Raw genomic sequence first — 12470 nt, 5'->3', positions numbered from 1 at the left:
AGGCTGCCTGAGGGGGTGCGTGTGCGTGTGGGGGTGTGGTTGGTGACGGCAGCTTGCAGCTCCTAAAAAGGGCCCCATTGTTTTCCGGCCCCAAAAGGTATTTTTGGCAGCTCGTTATCTCCCTGGATGGACAAGCGAAAGCCAGGCGAGGGAGACGGGTTATTAAAACACAGAGGGAGGCCCAACAAAGGCACGGGTGCTGCCCGGTCCAACCCGCGCACACTCTGCGGGAGACTCTGCCATTTCAGCGGCTCGAACGACTAAAACAAAAATAAAGCTGAATCTCATACACAAAACATCTGTTTTAATGATCTTGGTCAGCAAATGTTTCCAATGTGTTTTATAGCTGCTAGACAGGGGCAGAAGCCAAATGATGGTTATAAAACTTACACGTGTATTTATTTTTTATCCTGTTGAAAAAAAAGTCTGTTTTCTATTGTGTTGAAAAAATTCTTACAACTGGAGAACCAGAGAAGGGCAGGAGAGCGCCCCCCACTGGTAACGGTGCGTCATGTTAACCGTCGGCCTGAGCTCAGCCCCTCAAGACCTACTGAAAGCCTCACCCCCCCCTTTTTTCTTTGCATGGATTGTTCAGGCAGCCACATACTGGGGTTTTCCCCGAGGCGGACATTTCAGGTCCCGAAAGTCAAAATCCAGACCTTGTTTCAACCAACCAGCTGAGTCCTCTGTGATTCTGACTCTTTATGCCCAACTGGTTGGTTGAAATAAAATCCTGGCTTGGATTTTTACTTTCTGGACCTGAAATGTCCACCTCTGGGTTTTACCAGGTTAGTACTATAATGTTAGACACTTTTATATACTCCAGAGGAAAGCAGATACGGATTATAGGACATTGGCACTTATGTGTTTAATGCTTCACTATCCACAGAGGTGGCAGTATGGACATGCAGCTTGCGATACAATGACATTGATTAAAAGCCATAAAAAGCTGTGTCCGAATATCGGGGCCGTGCCTGGGTCTCTAGTCCTGAGAGTCCCTTGCGTGTAGATGGCCCGCAACCTTCACCCGCTCGCACTTCTGATGTTCATGGAAAAACCAACCATGGCTGCACAGCTCACAGCGGGGAAAACAGCAGAAACTATCATTAACAGGAACTACTGGGAAAACAGAGTCCGGTCTGGCACCTCACCTCGTTCAAATTCCCCACTGAGCCCAAACCCTAAAGCTTTATCCCACATGCATGCACACCGCAGAATCCCATATGCTTTCTGGATTTGACTCTCCACTTCTCCAAGTTTTCGCAGTCGTGGTGAGCCTGCCATCTATCCCATGAGCAGTGGCGTCGGAAGGAGTTTGACGTTTGGGGGGGGGGGGGTCTGAATTTGCTCTGGTGGCGGGGGAAGGGGGGCATACATTGTTACATTTAAACTAACGCTGTTTTGGGTACAGTTACACAACTAAACATAACCAAAAAGAGATTTGATTCGTATGATAAAAACAAGTTTGTCTGGTGCAGGACTACGGTTTTCGTTTGGTATGTGTTTAGTCCTCACGCCCTACATGCAGAGCGAATCGACCTCAGTAATACGCAGATACATAATAAAAGATAAAGAACCTGCTCTTAATCATTTATACATTTTTTAGGAAGGGGGGGGGTCTGCTGATATCGGGGTGATGCTCCCCCCCCATTCCCCCTTTTTCCGACGCCTCTGCCCAGGAGGCTGTGGACGCCCTGAATTGTCGCAGTTTAACCTGCTCTTTTTAATCCATTTGCCGTTGCGTCTTGTTAAAATGAGCCTTTCATCTCCTCTGGATCCTCTCATATTTTATCTCTACTAGGGCTATTTAAAGCACAGCAACCCCCTCCCTCTGCTGAGGAAAGTGTCTGCACTTCTCCTGTATCAGTCTTCCATCCATCCATCCATCCATTTTCCAAACCGCTTATCCTACTGGGTCACGGGGGGGCCGAAGCCGATCCCGGGAGCAATGGGCACGAGGCAGGGAACAACCCAGGATGGCACTCACACGTGTGACCCAGGCGGAGACTCGAACCCGGGTCCCAGAGGCGTGAGGCAATAGTGCTAACCACTGCACCATCATGCTGCCCCTGTATCAGTCTTCACGTCTTTCAAACTGTGTCACATGGTCTTGATGGGATTCCCCATTTTTAGCGCTTTTATAATGAGATGACAAACTTGATTGTCGTTTGGCTGATTTGTGGAAGGAAGGAAGCTTGGAGCGGAGGGGTTGTAGGGGGGTGTTAGCATAGCATAGCATGACTGCTAAAGTGCGGAAAGGCACAGTTTGTTACTGTGTCGTTTCACTTGGGAGGGGAAAGTGACTCTCGCTGACCTGTTTTTGCGAGACAAGCCGCGTTTCAGGCGCGTTTCAGTATGACGACTCGTTCGATTACTCGTTCATTCATTCATTCATTTTCCTTTGTTCCCTCCTTAGGTTGTTTGGGTTGTACTGTCACCCAGCAACCACCACACCTGGTTCCTGCCACTGCTCATTACACGTACTAGTGTCGTTTGCATAGTACCTTTGTAGAACTACGATGACTGTTTTTATACGAGAGGACGTTTTTTTCCCACGATAAAAAGCCTGTCTATCACTCCAGGCATTTCTGAGGTGAAGGACACAGCCTTGTACTCCGATGGCTGCAGCTTAGTAAGAATTCAAATCCGCTCCTTTAAAAAACACCAAGAGCAGCAGAACAGATTGAGTTGCAGAGGGTGTAAGTTTTCAGACATTTGGTAATGCGCTTAACTATAGCTCTGTTTGTTGCAGTATGGCAATTCTTGCATAAACAGAAGTTAGCGAGTCTTTCGTGTGACTCGCCTATGACAGCAGACAATCAGGTTGCGGTTGTTAGCATGCCATAAAATTTAATTTTAGCAACTAAAATTGTCGAAAACTGTTGCATGAAGCAACCAGCCGGAGAACCTTTTTACAAAAGATTACCTGGGCTCTGATGTCATACTGAGGTCTCCATGGTAACATAACCACTGAGGTGAGGCCCTTGGCCTCTATGTCCAGCACAGCATGCACTCGCAAAATCCGGCCACTCCAGTCACTATGGATAAACAGTGTAGCACGAGTGCCCGGAGCAGTCCAGCAGGCAATCTCAGGGGATAAAAGTACTGTCCTCTCACTGTGTTTATGTTTCAGAACTGCGGGACTACACCAGGATTTCAGGAATCACAAACAATGTCGGTGTTTTTTTTTTGACACAGAACTTGTGCAGGCATGAAAAACAACATGTGGAGAAGTTGTTGAACAAGCAGGGAAGAGTTTCACCAGGCATCGGCCTCACATGCTACAGCCGCTGCAGGGTGTATAAGACTTTGTGTGGCTCCTTTTCTGAATGAAAACAGGCTCACTAGACACATTCAGTTGTGTTACAGTCTCACAGTATAGCCTGTATGCGATAGCGTGAACTAGCTTTATAGTATACTAAGAGTAGGCCCACGTCCTCACAGTATAGCCTGTATGTGATAGCGTGAACTAGCTTTATAGTATACTAAGAGTAGGCCCACTTCCTCACAGTATAGCCTGTATGCGATAGCGTGAACTAGCTTTATAGTATACTAAGAGTAGGCCCACGTCCTCACAGTATAGCCTGTATGCGATAGCGTGAACTAGCTTTATAGTATACTAAGAGTAGGCCCACTTCCTCACAGTATAGCCTGTATGCGATAGCGTGAACTAGCTTTATAGTATACTAAGAGTAGGCCCACTTCCTCACAGTATAGCCTGTATGCGATAACGTGAACTAGCTTTATAGTATACTAAGAGTAGGCCCACTTCCTCACAGTATAGCCTGTATGGGATAGCGTGAACTAGCTTTATAGTATACTAAGAGTAGGGCCACTTCCTCACAGTATAGCCTGTATGGGATAGCGTGAACTAGCTTTATAGTATACTAAGAGTAGGCCCACTTCCTCACAGTATAGCCTGTATGGGATAGCGTGAATTAGCTTTATAGTATACTAAGAGTAGGCCCACTTCCTCACGGTATAGCCTGTATGGGATAGCGTGAACTAGCTTTATAGTATACTAAGAGTAGGCCCACTTCCTCACAGTATAGCCTGTATGCGATAGCGTGAATTAGCTTTATAGTATACTAAGAGTAGGCCCACTTCCTCACGGTATAGCCTGTATGGGATAGCGTGAACTAGCTTTATAGTATACTAAGAGTAGGCCCACTTCCTCACAGTATAGCCTGTATGCGATAGCGTGAACTAGCTTTATAGTATACTAAGAGTAGGCCCACTTCCTCACAGTATAGCCTGTATGTGATAGCGTGAACTAGCTTTATAATATACTAAGAGTAGGCCCACGTCCTCACAGTACAGCCTGTATGTGATAGCGTGAACTAGCTTTATAGTATACTAAGAGTAGGCCCACTTCCTCACAGTATAGCCTGTATGCGATAGCGTGAACTAGCTTTATAGTATACTAAGAGTAGGCCCACTTCCTTACAGTATAGCCTGTATGCGATAGCGTGAACTAGCTTTATAGTATACTAAGAGTAGGCCCACTTCCTCACAGTATAGCCTGTATGCGATAGCGTGAACTAGCTTTATAGTATACTAAGAGTAGGCCCACTTCCTCACAGTATAGCCTGTATGTGATAGCGTGAACTAGCTTTATAGTATACTAAGAGTAGGCCCACTTCCTCACAGTATAGCCTGTATGGGATAGCGTGAACTAGCTTTATAGTATACTAAGAGTAGGCTCACTTCCAGACAGTATAGCCTGTATAATTAAGGCTATAATCATTAGATCTAACGTATATGTTATAGACTGCCATATTACAATATTTTGTATAATTTATTATTCTGCATGATTTAATATTCTTTAATAGGCATCTCCACCTGTTAATACTTATCCATATATATCATGCACGATGATAGTTTGAAATTTGTATTGCACATCACATTTGCTGTAGAACAGCATAGTCAAACTCTCATGACTTCAGCCGTCATGTCTAGACCTCCAGGTGGTAGAGTATGCTGCAAGTGCGAAAGGTCTTTGTGCTGTACTTTGGAAGACTTGTTTGGATTTTAAGTCAATAATGTGTGGTCTTTGTCTCCTAGTCACAGTGAAACAGCTAAACATCCAGGTGCTTGGTGGCCACTTATTTATGCTAGTCAGTAAAACAAGCAAACCATAGTTACCAATGAAACAGTCAGCTTTAAAAAATGCCTGTCCTTGTCAAAGAAGTAACAGCTGTTAGTCACGTCTAAGCTTCTAGAGCAGACGCATGTGCATTTGTTAACAATAGGGGTGACCTCATCGATGGCGGCCAATAGGGGTTCAGGAAGTCAGCGACATGTAGGCATCCAGTAACCACCCAATCTGTAGGCATGACCTTGTGGGGTTGCTATCCCCACCCCTATGTACAGATCCCTCAGGTCAGAGGGGCTGACCCACAATGCAATGTGAGCCATTAAGGGTAGCACTGCCCCCGGCACCCGGGCTGGAATGGGCGCCACTCTCTGTCTGCTCAGCATGTCCGTGTCGCATGTCTTCCAGCCCAACCCCCCCTCCCACCCCAATAGGTGCGGCATTTCATCACACAGCTGCTCACGTCTGTCACACTGACATGAGCTCCACCCTCACGTGGTTGGGGGCCGTGCCCCCTGGGTGGATGCTGCATGTGGAAGTGTCATCACAGAATGGTGATGCCGGACTCACACCTCTATGCTGACATCGGCGTGGTGTGACCAAGGATGGTGCCGAGGGGGTGGGTGAGGTCTCCCGACACAGACAGCATGCAGACAGACCGCCCAAGCCTGCACTCTTGTTCAGTCTGTCTGTTGCAACATTGTCTCGGTTTAGAGAAAGAAACCTCATTGTTCATTGTTTTATTCACTTCACATTAAGGCCAGTTCATCTCTGCGATAATCTTGATTTGGATGGAGCCATTGTATGTGTTTTTAATGCTGGTGCGTTGTGCCTGTTTACAGACGACCTCAGAAGGGTGCTTTGTTTCTTCAAAAGGCAGCAGACAGATCAGGAAGGATAAGATGAACACGTCAAGCCACCCTGTGTGACATGCCAACACATGGGTCACGGGGGCGAAGATCTTCAGATCTTCAAACTCGTTTTCCGATGAGGTCATGTGTCCTGTCGTGTAGGAACTTTCTGCTATGTTCTTGTACCTATAGCGGCACTGGTGACTTTTTTCTAATAGCTGCGAGATGTGAGGGTGCGGTTATCACGTTCATTCATCACACCTGTACTTCTATTTATTTTTTTAGACCCTAATATCCAGGCCGCTCCCCGTGGTAAAGATTTCCACGACCTGACACTTAAGCTTCAGTGTAGTGTCACAACCACACATTCTCTTGGCCTGGATTTTATTCCCACGCCTGTCCCGCATGGCTCTGTTCTCCGAGGCTTAAATTTCGCTCATCTCAGACCTTAGAACATGACCGTATTTGTGAGGTTATAAAAATGGACTCCTGCAAATAGCCACAGTAAATGCAGACAAATTCACGTAAACCCGTCTAAAAATAACAGTGGCCCCACCTTCCATAATCCATCCATGTTTTTGTCAGCCTGAATTTGGCAATATTTTTCCATCGTCATTTTTAACCTGTGGGAAACTTGCTTATTCTACTCACCAGTAGAGCCAAAACATTCCATGGGCAAGAAAAGGGTATTGAGATAAATGTTTTGAATCTGGCACTCAGTGAACAGTAAAGCCCACCGACCAATGTCTGGGACAGTTATCTTGCCTGGGTCAGCTGATGGTCAACGGGTCTTCCAGTCTAAAGCCACCTCAGGGGTTTGCGCTGCGCTGGAGAGCAGGCACATGGCTGGGCGTGGCCGGCAACAGCCTCTGAGACAACCTCCTCCGCCTTGTCAGCTGTGTTTCCATGTGAAGATGAACAGGCAGGAGAAACGCCCAGTCACAATCACACCACCTCCAGAGGCTGTTGGGTTTATTTGCTTGTCAGGTTTTGAAGCAGGGGTGGATGTTATTGCTACAAACTGGTCCCGGGTTTATAATAAAGAAAGAGGGATACTGAGAGCAGCTGTAATTCTCCCGAAAGGGAAGATTTATTTATACAGAGAAAACACACAAATGACTGAAGGCAAATGCTTCAGATCATATCCATCAACGAATATATGTTTACAGGAACCGAAGGCAGGTCCAGAACGGATCCCAGCACGTCTTTCACTCTCCCGTCTACTAACAGTGAACGAATCTGTATGCCAGTAGTAACGAGGAACACCTGAGCAGAAAAGACGAAAAGAGCAGAAAACCGACAAACAGACAAACAGCAAAACCATTGCGACAATACGTCTTGGGACGTGGCAGTTATACGAGAAAGAGAGAGAGATCATATTATTGTACCACCAAAATTATTTTCTTGAAGCAAGAACTTTCTCGGGGCCTCTTGCCAAATCTGCAGGCCTTTCCGTGATTAAGATCAGGTGGTTTACGCCCAGGTACCTCAGATTACACCCACATTCTCATCAGGCAAGTAAAACAACACGGAACCACGGGTAGGAGAGCAAAGATGAGACCATCCCTTCTCCAGGGAGGTCAGAATCCTATCCCTCCTTGCTGGGAGGTCCTATTCTGACTGGATCTCCTCCAGGGCGGTCACTGTGCAGGCCGGAGTGGGTCAAAAAGGCTTCGTGGAGGCCCAGCCCCTACCACCTCCATGCGTAAGAACCTCACAGCCTTCACACAACATTAAAGCAACGTCGCTGGTGTCCAGGACTGCTGCCATCCTGTCTGAGGACCCCACTGAAAACGTTCGAGGAACGTTGCGTGAATGTTACCGAACAGCATGTGCTGTCGGTGTTGGCATGTGACTGACCTCTGTGAGACGGGGGCACCCAGGGAGTCACACGTCAGGTTGTAGGATTCCAACACAGGTCATTTAGGTGTGTGCTACAAATGAGCTTCAGAGCAGAACCGCCAGACGGTCGTGTGAGCCACTGCACATACTCAGAAAGGTGAGCAAACAGGTTTTCCTTGGGTGCTGATTTCTCAAGCAGGGTTCACCCACTCCTTCCTGTATCCTGTAGGATGCAGCAGGGATTCCGTTGAATCGAATTACCGTTTTTGGTCATTTCGATTATGTCACCCATTGAAGAGTTCTGTAATACTGGCATTTTTTTCTAAATATAGAAATGTGCCTGTACAAGTCTTTGCCGTCTAGACATACATTGAGGCTGAATTAAAACGTGTATGAGAACCAGTTACTTTTTTTCCGAGTTTTATGGGATAATGAACCTCTTTTTTTTTTTTTTAAAAAAAGAAAGAATTAAGCTTGTGGATTTGATTTCATAAAATTGTTTCTACAGGAGTGAACAAGACGGGACTTTGGTCAACTTATAAACCCACAAACGCTGAACTTGTTCATGTCAGACAAGCCTGAATAGCCTCCCTTCATTCATCTTCTTGACAGGGAGTCATTCATATTATCAGAAGCTGCTTGTTTTTTTCCCTTCTGTTTAAGCTCAAGACCATTTGTTCTGAAATATCTCTTATCTGCTGTTTTGTTAGAGTAAGATCTCTGAGGAGTCTTTGATGTACCTGCAGAACTGACAGAACCGGCTGTGCATACAGGGGACTGACCCGGGTTGCATGAGCCCCCCCCCTAATTTAACACTGTTCCAGAATCAGCAGATTCTTTTCTCCAGTGTGTCCCTGAACTGTTGTGAGTTGGACAGTCAAACTGACCCAGCACCAGCCCCCACAAGCACAGAGAGTATATACATTCATGTTACACATACAGAGTAAGTCCTTCATTCAGGTCTCTCTATGACCCCTTGTGTTTGGGACGGGGGGGGGGGGGGGGGGGGGGATGGGGGTAGGTCACAGGCTGCTGAACCGTAATCTGCTGCGCAGAGAGAACAGCATTTGTTCCTGGATGGTTTTTCCTGTTTCAGACGGGATTCCCATTCCGAGATAATCGGTATCTCATCCGTTCCTTTGTCGTTTTCTCTAAACAAAGAGAAACGAAACAGGCTGGATTTTTGAACTTCCTCTATAAAGTTTAAATGAGCATGAGTAACCGCACCAAGCACTGGCTGAAGATGAAGGATTACGTTATCGGAGATGGAGTAGTCATCAGAGATTACAGTTAGCGTTCGGCATTGTGGTGTGTGTGGTTTGACGCCTTCCTCCTGCTAACCCTCAGCTCCCACACACACGGGCATCATCAGCCAAGCTGGGTAACATCCCAGACTTCGAGAAAAACACTCAATTCTCCGAATCGTGGCCCAGGAGGAAGCGCGATCTGCTCTGATCGGGGCACTGCTGCTGTGCGTTTGCTGTGCAGTCATGTGACACCCCCTGTATGTGTTGCCCTGAGCCCTGGCTGAGTAGCAGCCTGCACTTTGGGATGGAGTGGGGAGGGGTGCTGAGGTTCCATACAAGTTATGGCGTCACTCCAGGGAAAGAGGAACTCGCACGCGATGGAGGTTGGGAGCAGGTCAGCCTGTCTGATGCGGGATGGACCCCCCCCATTCTAGGGCGATGGGCCAACTCCCCCAGACTGAGACCCTTTCAGACACACCAGTCAGACTGAGCTGGAGTATTCCGGAAGCACAGACTCCTACAGAAATCAAAGGGGCCACCAAACTGAGTGTACTCCCCAGAGATGGACAAGCTGCTCCTACACACATTCACACACAGCACTGACTCACTGACACACAGCACTGGCACACAGCACTGACACACAATGACACACAGCAGTGTGTAGGTCAGTGTATCTCTGTGTACCACTGTGTATGTGGGTGTATGTCTGTGTATCTCTTTCTACCACTGTTTAGGTCTATCTATTTCTGTGTACCTCTGTGTATCTTTGTGCATCACTGTGTATGTCTGTGTATCTCTGTGTACCACTATATATCTCTGTGTACCACTGTGCATCTCTGAGCACGATTGTCTAACTCTGTGCACCACTGTTTGTCTCTGTGTATTACCATCTCTGTGTATTACTTAGTACTTTACCAGTCGAGGGTTTGGATGCACCTACGTACAGAAGTGTTCAAAAATGCACTGATCAAAAAAAGTATTAAACAAAAAAAACTGTTTGGGGGGGGGCAGCACTGTGGGTTGGAACTCAGAAGGTTTTCTGTTGAAATCCTCGGGTCGGCAGTGACCCCACCATTGGCCTTTAACCCCAATTGCTTCCTGGACTGGCTGACCCTACTGTCTCCTCTATGCCCGGTTCATAAGGTGGCCTCCTGGGATGCTTTTCCAGCTGTCCTGAAGGAGGGCCCACATGTATGCTGAGCTCTCATTGGCTGCTTTTCCAGCTGTCCTGAAGGAGGGCCCACATGTATGCTGAGCTCTCATTGGCTGCTTTTCCAGCTGTCCTGAAGGAGGGCCCACATGTATGCTGAGCTCTCATTGGCTGCTTTTCCAGCTGTCCTGAAGGAGGTCCCACATGTATGCTGAGCTCTCATTGGCTGCTTTTCCAGCTGTCCTGAAGGAGGTAACACATGTATGCTGAGCTCTCATTGGCTGCTTTTTCAGCTGTCCTGAAGGAGGGCCCACATGTATGCTGAGCTCTCATTGGCTGCTTTTCCAGCTGTCCTGAAGGAGGACCCACATGTATGCTGAACACTCATTGGCTGCTTTTCAAAGTCAAATGTTTTCTTTGTCACGCATACAATCGTACAGTGTGTACAGTGTATACAGTGTGTACAGTGTATACGGAAATGCCGGTCTGCCTGGCTGCAAGACTGCGACAACATGTGTATAAATACATAAAACATAATAAACATCAACGTAAAACAAGATTATAAATAACTATAAGAATTCGAATTAGATATTGCCTACAATTGCCTTTATAGAGGAAGTTCAACTACAAATATGTGCAGATGAGGCAGTAATGTGGCGGAAGTAGTGCAAAGTAATGAATAAAGGTCAGAATGTCCTTTTCCTTCACTCACTGGTCAAACTCCTCCCAAACCATCTCTAGGTCAGGTGACCAGGTCATGTGATGCGACACTATCGCTCTCCTTTGCAGACAGCTTGGCGTATACAAAGTTTGACTGGTACTGTTCTGTGTTCTCTGCCCACTATGGGGTCGGGAACACGGGGGACAGTTGACCATGTCTGTTTACAGAGCTGGAAGGTGTCACAATGTCACATGTCACGGCTTGGGAGTAACCCGGAGCTGTCTCTGTCCGGTATGCACTCTCAGTCCTGGTAAAACCCCTCCCACAGCCTTAGACAATGTCGAAGACACTCCAGGCACAGATGAAATCTGCTCTGAGAAGCTCAGCTGTAATGCGATTGAGAAATGAACTTAGTTAATTAACTCATAATATTAACTCTAAGTATGCTCATAATAGCTGTTATGTACAGTATTGACATGGTTACTATTCAACACTCGCGGTCTATGACTTCAAAGGCAAAGTAAAAATAGAGTCAGAAAGAGAGGCTTCACCTCATGTTGTCTGTCAGATGGGCATTCTGTGTGTGTGTATGGGGGGGGGGGGCAGACACCCCCCCATCCATGAAGCTTTGGGTTTGAGCTCCACCCCCCCAGGCTCACAACCCCATACCTAGCTGTCCACGGCACATTCCCCAAACAGAAAACAGATGCGCTCACTCGCTCAGCTCACCTCGGGGTTATGGACGCCTTTGCAGGGAAGCCAGGGCAGATGACTTCACGATCTTTAATGAAGCAGACTCACGGAAAGGCAGCTCGCCTTCATACTGATATTTATATTCATAAGCATTGTTCCCAGATGTATGTGGCCTGTTCCCATTCACAGTCTCTCCTCCTGCTGTTCTGTTTTGTCCCTGTTTATGTTGTGGTCACGGCGGTTTGAAACGGCCGGGGTTTGGTAATCGATGTGTTTTTCATCCTCTGTTTGGACATTCCAGTGGGAGGAAGGGCAGTAAGCTTTCGGACGGGAGAGGCTTTCAGGAGCCAGGAATGAAAGTGATGTCAGCTATCCAGACAAACCCTAAGAGAAAATGTGTGTGATGCCAGAGCCTTCTTCACAGGGGGCCATCTCCTCAGGGGCTCATCTCCTCAGAGGGCCATCTTCACAGGGGCCATCTTCTCAGGGGCCCATCTTCTCAGGGGCTCATCTCCTCAGAGGGCCATCTTCACAGGGGCCATCTTCTCAGGGGCCCATCTCCTCAGGGGCCCATCTCCTCAGAGGGCCATCTTCACAGGGGCCATCTTCTCAGGGGCCCATCTCCTCAGAGGGCCATCTTCTCAGGGGCTCATCTCCTCAGAGGGCCATCTTCTCAGGGGCTCATCTCCTCAGAGGGCCATCTTCTCAGGGGCCCATCTCCTCAGAGGGCCATCTTCACAGGGGGCCATCTCCTCAAAGGGCCATCTTCTCAGGGGACCATCTCCTCAGAGGGCCATCTTCACAGGGGGCCATCTCCTCAGAGGGCCATCTTCACAGAGGGCCATCTTCACAGGGGGCCATCTCCTCAGAGGGCCATCTTCTCAAAGGGCCATCTTCACAGAGGGCCATCTCCTCAGAGGGCCATCTTCAA

The sequence above is a fragment of the Brienomyrus brachyistius genome, chromosome 1 (assembly GCF_023856365.1).
Source record: "Brienomyrus brachyistius isolate T26 chromosome 1, BBRACH_0.4, whole genome shotgun sequence".
Taxonomy (NCBI): domain Eukaryota; kingdom Metazoa; phylum Chordata; class Actinopteri; order Osteoglossiformes; family Mormyridae; genus Brienomyrus; species Brienomyrus brachyistius.
This window is presented reverse-complemented; position numbering follows the sequence as displayed.